Source organism: Myotis daubentonii, chromosome 9 (assembly GCF_963259705.1).
Source record: "Myotis daubentonii chromosome 9, mMyoDau2.1, whole genome shotgun sequence".
NCBI classification, from domain to species: domain Eukaryota; kingdom Metazoa; phylum Chordata; class Mammalia; order Chiroptera; family Vespertilionidae; genus Myotis; species Myotis daubentonii.
In genome coordinates, this window is record NC_081848.1 from 37,104,897 (window position 1) to 37,111,794 (window position 6,898).

Genomic DNA, 6,898 nt, shown 5'->3' on the forward strand with positions numbered 1-6,898 from the left:
TTAAAACATAAAATCCTTCATGAAAATTTAAATAGAAGAGATACATTCTCCATAAAGAGATGGAGATGGTCCGTGAGGCTGAGCCATGGGGGATTATGAACACAAAGATGGGGTTGGAGAAGCACAGCAGAGAGGGAAGGTTCTCAGCAGAGAAATCCCTATAAGAAAAAGCACAGAAGGAGGAAAACACAGAGCCCATGTGGAGAACATGGAATACTTTTCTTAAGCTGCAATGCTGCTGCTCAGTACCACCTACTGACTTTTTTTCTGCTGTCTGTCATTACGCTTCTATCCGTTAGGCCTACATTCAGCAATAAGTACACAGGGAACCCAAATATAGTGACTTAAATATAAGGGTTTATGTTCCTTACATGCCAAGAACTCTGGATAAATGCATGACTGTGGGCATGGTGTAGATTAGCAGCTCCCCAAGGTTGGGCTGGCTGGCCTCCTTTTGAATCTCTTGACCTTTTCTTCATTGTTGTGAGTTAGCTATTCCAGCATTGGGCATCATGCCTGAATTTAAGATAGGAATTGAAGGCAGAAGGAAGTTGGACCACACTGAGTGGGTCTCTTCCTTTAATCATGGAAATGAAAGCATCCCAGGATCCTCCAGCAGACATTGCTCATGTCTTAGTGGCCAGAACTCTGTCACCTGGCCACTCATAGCTGCAAAGGAGGCTGGGAAATAGAGTAGTTTTGAAGATTCTGTAATATGAGAGGAAAAGAGAAGAGGTTGAATTAAAGTGAATTCAGCTGGCAAGACACTAATCTGTGTGTGTGTGTGTGTGTGTGTGTATTATGCAAAGTGTCCCCTCAGGAGTTTGACCGACCAGGAGTCTGATCACTTGCTATGATGTGTGCTGACCACCAGGGGGTGACATGAAACAAAGGAAGATCCCTGCCAACAGCCAGCACCTGGGGAAGGGAGGCCCCAGCTGGCAGCCAGTAGCTGCTAGGGACCCTACGTGTGCACAAATTTCATGCACTGGGCTCCTAGTGTGCTGATAATAAATAATTCCCCTTTACCTGAGTGCTTCTTATGAGCCCATTGCAGGCTAATCACTTCACATACATTTCTCTCACTTAACATTCATTACAACAGATCTGAGAGAGAGCCACTATAATCCCCATTTACTAAGATTCACTTAGGTCCAGTCATTTGCCTAAGGTCAAGCTCTGACAAGGGGCAGAAGTAATGACACTTCTAGCCCAGGTCTTGGCCTGGATGCTCCTTGGTGCCACCCCCCGCCCCCATGATGATCACTAACTGTTCACCTACAATGTGACTAGCTTTCTGTATTCGTTGATTGTCACAAAGGTCTGTGAGTGGTTACTAATTTACCATTTGACGGGTGAAGAAACTGAATCTCAGTGAGTTCATGTGATTTGCACATGGTCACATGCCTGTGGGTAGCTGAGCTGAGATTCAAAACTCACACTGCTTCATTCCAAAGTCCATATCCTTTCTTCTAGGCTGTGACACATTTTATCAAGATTCCACTGGGGGAAAAGAACTCCAGTTTATCCCATCCCAAGTACCTCCCTCCTTTCCAGTCCACACCCACTTCCCTGGCTCAGGCCCTCATCACCTTGTAGATAAACTATTCTAAGAATTTACTAAATAGCCTTCACACCTTTACTTTCTCCTACCAGATTTACCTTCTCTAGACATTAGTCCTACCATGGGCCCCACCCCTCTGCTCCATGGTTCCCCACTGACTAACAAAGGGAACTGAATAAAAAATGTTCCATTTTATTAACCAAATCTACCTCTCACCAACCTTCCTACCTGGCCTCCCATTATTGGTTATCCTTTGCTTTTGACTCTGTCCCTACTGATCATTGCACAAAGACTAGTCTTGCCAAAGTACAAATTCAGCATATCCAAAGCCCCATCCAGTGGGATATTGAAAAGGGGAAGGGAACCTAGTTACAGGTGTGCAGGTAGAACATTCGAAATGGACACACAGCAGAAGTAAAAGAATGAAGGTGGAAGGATGAGGGTTTTAGTCAGTCTTCCCATTAGTCTGTTGTGCTGCAGGAAGGAAAATCACAGTGGAGAGTTCTGCCAGTTTGTGTTCAAATTACAGACTGGGAGAGGAAAAAAAAAATATGTTTAGCCTTATATCAGCATGCATCAATATCAAAAGCTATTCTTTGGTTCATGGTCATTGTCTAATGAGTTTGACTAATTCTTCCAGAGAATCTCTCTTCTAATTAGTATCTTACAAATAAAGTTGGCCGGCTGAAGATAGGCGAGCCAACACTGTTTTCCTAGTCCTCCCAATTAGAGAAGGAATCCAGTGTGGGCATAATGGAAAGTCTTTAGCACTACAACAGACATGGGTTTGAATCCTGGCTGTGTGTGGCCTTGGGTACATAAGTCACTCAATCTCTCCAAGCCTCAAGGTCCTCATCTGTCAATAGCAGATAATTGAGCCTATCTCTCAATGTTGTCACAAGGCCTTGAGAAGTCCCAGGGCAGGATTGTGGAAAGATCAGCGAGCAAGCATGCCCACCCCTAATCACTCCAAAGGCACACGGTTTTGTTGGGGAAATTGCTAGAGACCAGGCTCTGCCAACCTGAAAATCATCAGGGCAGGAGTTACAATCAGTCTGGAAAGGCAGTAAAAAGATGCAATTTGTTTCATCTGGCTTCATTTTATGTCTAAACAGGAAAGGAACTTACTAAACTACACTCATGACAAGGAAGCCAAATTACTTGAGTGCAACAGAATGTGGAGTTGCTAGGTAAGGGTGAGTTAATGGGGCTAGGCCTATGCAGCACAGCCATATCAGCTAAGTGCCAGCTTTAGACTGCTGAGAACACATGGGCCAGGTCCGGGTTTAACCCTGCTGTTAACTACCTCTGTGACCTTGCACAGGTCATGGCAAGCTCTCTACCTCCTGTGTGGCAACTATCAATTGGACAGGAAAAAAGAGACAATGGCTATGAGAATAAAAATGTGAAAACACTTCAAAAATTATATCCTATTTAAATTATTTTGTTATAAAATCACTTTAAAGTGTGAAGCAGATTATTGATGCTGTTATGTTGGTCCTTCATACAATAACCAAAGTCATCAAAAGGCCCTTCATAAATATTTCTGTCCTCAGGAACTCACATTCTAGTGGGAGAGACTGGCATGTGCATAAATCACTCTTATACAAGGTAAATAGTGGTAAGTACTGCAGGAAAGGAACAAGCCAAAGGCCCTGGGGACACGGGAGTCGGGAGATTAATTTCTAATAGGGCGATCTGGAAAGGTTTCATGAAGGAGATAGGATTTGGGTTGAGCCATGAAAGCTTGGGAGTGCTATGATTTATACTGTCTTATCTTGTGGCTCATAGAGCACATGGAGCTTTCTCCTCTCTGTTAACTTTGAGCTCCTGAAGGAGAGGGACATTGACTTTCACCTCTCATCACCAGCTCCCCAGCATAGGGCCTGGCCCCCAGGCAGTGATCCATACATGTTGAGTCCAATTAATAATGATAGCCCTAGCCAGTTTGGCTCAGTAGATAGAGCATTGGCCTGTGGGCTGAAGGGTCCCGGGTTAGATTCCAGTCAAGGGCACATACCTCAGTTGCAGGCTTGATCCCTGGCCCTGGTGGGGAAGGGTGGGGTGGCAACCAATCCATGTATGTCTCTCCTATCTCTCTCCCTCCCTCCTCTCTCTAAAAATCAGGGGAAGAATGTCTGGGTGAAGATTAAAAACAAACAAACAAAAAACACAATAAATAATGATAGAAGGAGGAGGAGTCATACTCATAATATCAGTAGCATTTATTATTTATAGAGTTCATGTTAGGTTTCAGGTTATTTAAAACATCAAGGTGTGGGGGAGGCCCAGCAGGTCCAGGGAGCACTCCACTGCAGGTGCATCTGAGGCAGGGACCAAAGAGCCCTCACATCCTCCCAGGCTGAGCGAGTCACCTGGCCCACAGGGTCCTGGCTGAGGCCAGAGAGATTATGGACAGGCCAGCACCCCAGGGGCTGCGTCTCCATGACCTGCATCTGGTGAGGAAGTTGAGCCCTGTGTGGGGATCACCTTGCAAGGTCACGCCTGCCTGGGCTTGGCCACTCTGTCCTTCCTGTCCCAGAGCAAATGAGCTGGCGCCTGGCCTTAACCTTTCTCAGGACCTGGCGGGACAGAGGCTGGGAAGCTTCTTTCGCCTCCCGGCTAGGCAAGTCGACTACGGGCGGCCTCAGTTCGAGAGGAAGTCATAGTGCTGTGGGTCCATGTGCCTGTGATGTCAGGGTTTTGCGGGAGGTGGACTGTGATGTCACAGCAGGCTCCGGACCTTAGCGCCAAAGGAAGTTCAATCTCCTGTCATGAGAAATCACAGCAGATTTGAATGGAAAGTTGTTCAATATTAGCATTTCACAATTTTAATCTTTTAAAAAAGATCAGACCCATCTCAGTAGGAGAAGCTAGCCTCTTCCATTACTGACTCCAGCAGGAAGCTGGGAGATGCGTCCTCAGTCCTTCACCGGCCTTTATTTGCAAGAGCCTCTGTCATGTACCTATGCCACGTTGGAAACCACTCAAGAAAGCGCAACCTGTGGGAATCATCAATGAAACCCCGAGAACTCCCATGAGCCACCTGGAGGCTACGACAAAAAAAAAAAAAAAAAAAAAAAAGGTAGCTATGCGAAAACCAGTGTCTTTCCTTTCACTTCTCATAGTAAAGCATCATCTCAAAAACCTTTTGGGGTCCTTTCTCCAAATGTTCTGAGCGGCATGAGAGGGAAGAGCCCCATAGAGAGCAGCGTGGATGCTCAAAGTAAGAATAAGGCACCATGGGCAGCCATCCACCAGGGCGAGGAGGGGAAGGGCCTCTGGAATGCTGCGCGCTGGTGAAAACTGGAAACACCAAGGAGAACATCGCATTCTTTGCTGCCCACCAGGGCAGGAATAGGATATGATCTATGAAAATAAAGGGTCCTGGAGTATGGATGGGAGAGCTACGAAAAGAGGGAGACGATCGGGGGACCATAAAGAAGCCAGGATACAGTTAGGATGAGGGAAGCCAGAGGCCGGTGCCACGAGCCTGAGCCTTTTGCGTGTGGCATTGAGCACTGCTTTGTGCACTATGCGAGTGACAGTGGGGCCGGCATCTGCACTCGGAGGCCTCTGTCTGTCACCCAGATGGTTGCCTTTCTGGAGCGAAGAGCTGGTGCTGCTCTGCGGGCCAGTTGTGCTAACTCCCCTGCGGTGGGGAGCCTTTCCGGGCCATCCAGAGCTGTGCCTCCAGCCTCTGAGTCCTTTTCTGCCCCGGGGCTTGTGAAGAGCCCACAGAAAGGGGAAATCCTGAGGTTGGTGAATCCCAGAGAGAGCCAGTCCGCGTCCTGGACATGGTAGCCCAGCTGGAGTCCCAGCGCCTGAAGCGATAGAACCAGCGTGAGCCTGGGAGCCTCCCTCAGAAGAGCAGCTTCCCTGGGAAGCGGGTGCTGCTTGCCATGGCACTCAGGCTGATGAAGGTGCCTTGGAAGCACCTGACACTCGGGTGAATCCTCCTGCGGGGTCTGTACCTGTGGGCTGTGGCCCGTCAAGAGCTGACCACTGTTCTCAGAAGGAGAAGCAGGCCTGGGATTGGGCTCCTCGGGGCTGACCCTCAATGCCAGCAGGTGTGAGTTCCCCCATGGGTAATGCAGAAATAGAGCCAGATCAGCAAACTGCTGTAAAAAATAGCAATAGGCACGATGCAGAAATGACAGAAGGTCTTGAGTCACCTTTTCCTCCAAGTCAAGCCATCAAGTCGCCTACAGGTGCCATTGAATGCATGAGGAGAGAGCTTGGGCCACAAGATCCTGAGCAGAAAAGAAAGGAATCTGTGTGCGTTGGCCTCCCTGTGTCCAAGGTGCAGAAGGGCCAGCCTTCTCGGGTAAAGCCCTGTGAAGACCCACTTCCAGGGAGGCTGTTTTTCTATTTGCCGCCTGGTCAGCACCAGCCAGACTGTTCCCGGTTGAATGAAAGCATAGCACAAGTGTCTGCAGAGGCCAGTCGCCTGATGGTGCTGCTGAGGGGATGGTGCCTCTGCGGAGAAAAGTGTTGCAGCCGAGTCATATGTCCCAATGCCAGCCTCTCCCGTGGGAAGTATAGTACCGGTGTGTCAGGCCTCCAGTTGGAAGAAGCAGGGGTCTCATGACTTTCTGGAGACCAGGTTTAAAACCCAGCATCTTCTGGAGCCTAAGCCATAGATGGCTTTCCTGCACCACCACGTTCTGGTGAAAATCTTCAGGTTTTCAGGGAAGAAAATCTTCAGGTTTCTTCCCACCAAGAGTTTAGTGGCTCTTAAATGTGCCTGCTGCTATTTCAAGTTCCTCATTGAATACTACAACATCAGGCCAGCAGATTCTCACTGGGTTCGAGATCCATGCTATAGAGAGGACCCTTGTAAGCAGTGCAAGAAAAAACATGTGAAGGGGGATGTGTCCCTGTGCCAGGCATTGCCCTACTGGCCAGGATACTGGAGGTGCTGCCGCTGCTCTGAGAAGGACTTCCCTGGCTGTAAGCTTGGGCTTCATGACAATCACTGGGTCCCTGTTTGCCAGGGCTTTCATCAGGCGATCCATAAGGAAGCAGAAGGGACTGAAACTGAAGAGGAATACTAAAGTCTATCTGAGAGGCAACCAATTGATTGATTTTTAAAACTGAAAATTACCACCTAGATATCCCAGTCAAGTAAATGTTGCCTCTCAGAGCCCTCACCCTAGGAGGATCTGTGCTGGTTTCTGCAGGACTGCCGTTGCTTGGGTATATTTTCATTTATAAGCTGTACAAGAAAACTGGTCTCATTGTTTTATACAAGTGCCTCCTATTTGAACCAGGGTGGCAGCCTGCAGTTTGATTCACTTGGCCATGACTAATTATGCCTGTTTTTGTTTTTCA

At 47.9% G+C, this 6,898-nt stretch overlaps 1 pseudogene; it reads left to right on the top strand.

The window, feature by feature from the left end:
- The first annotated feature begins 4,526 nt into the window (after positions 1-4,526).
- LOC132242069 (F-box only protein 34-like) lies at positions 4,527-6,668 on the top strand (annotated as a pseudogene).
- The last annotated feature ends 230 nt before the right edge of the window (positions 6,669-6,898 follow it).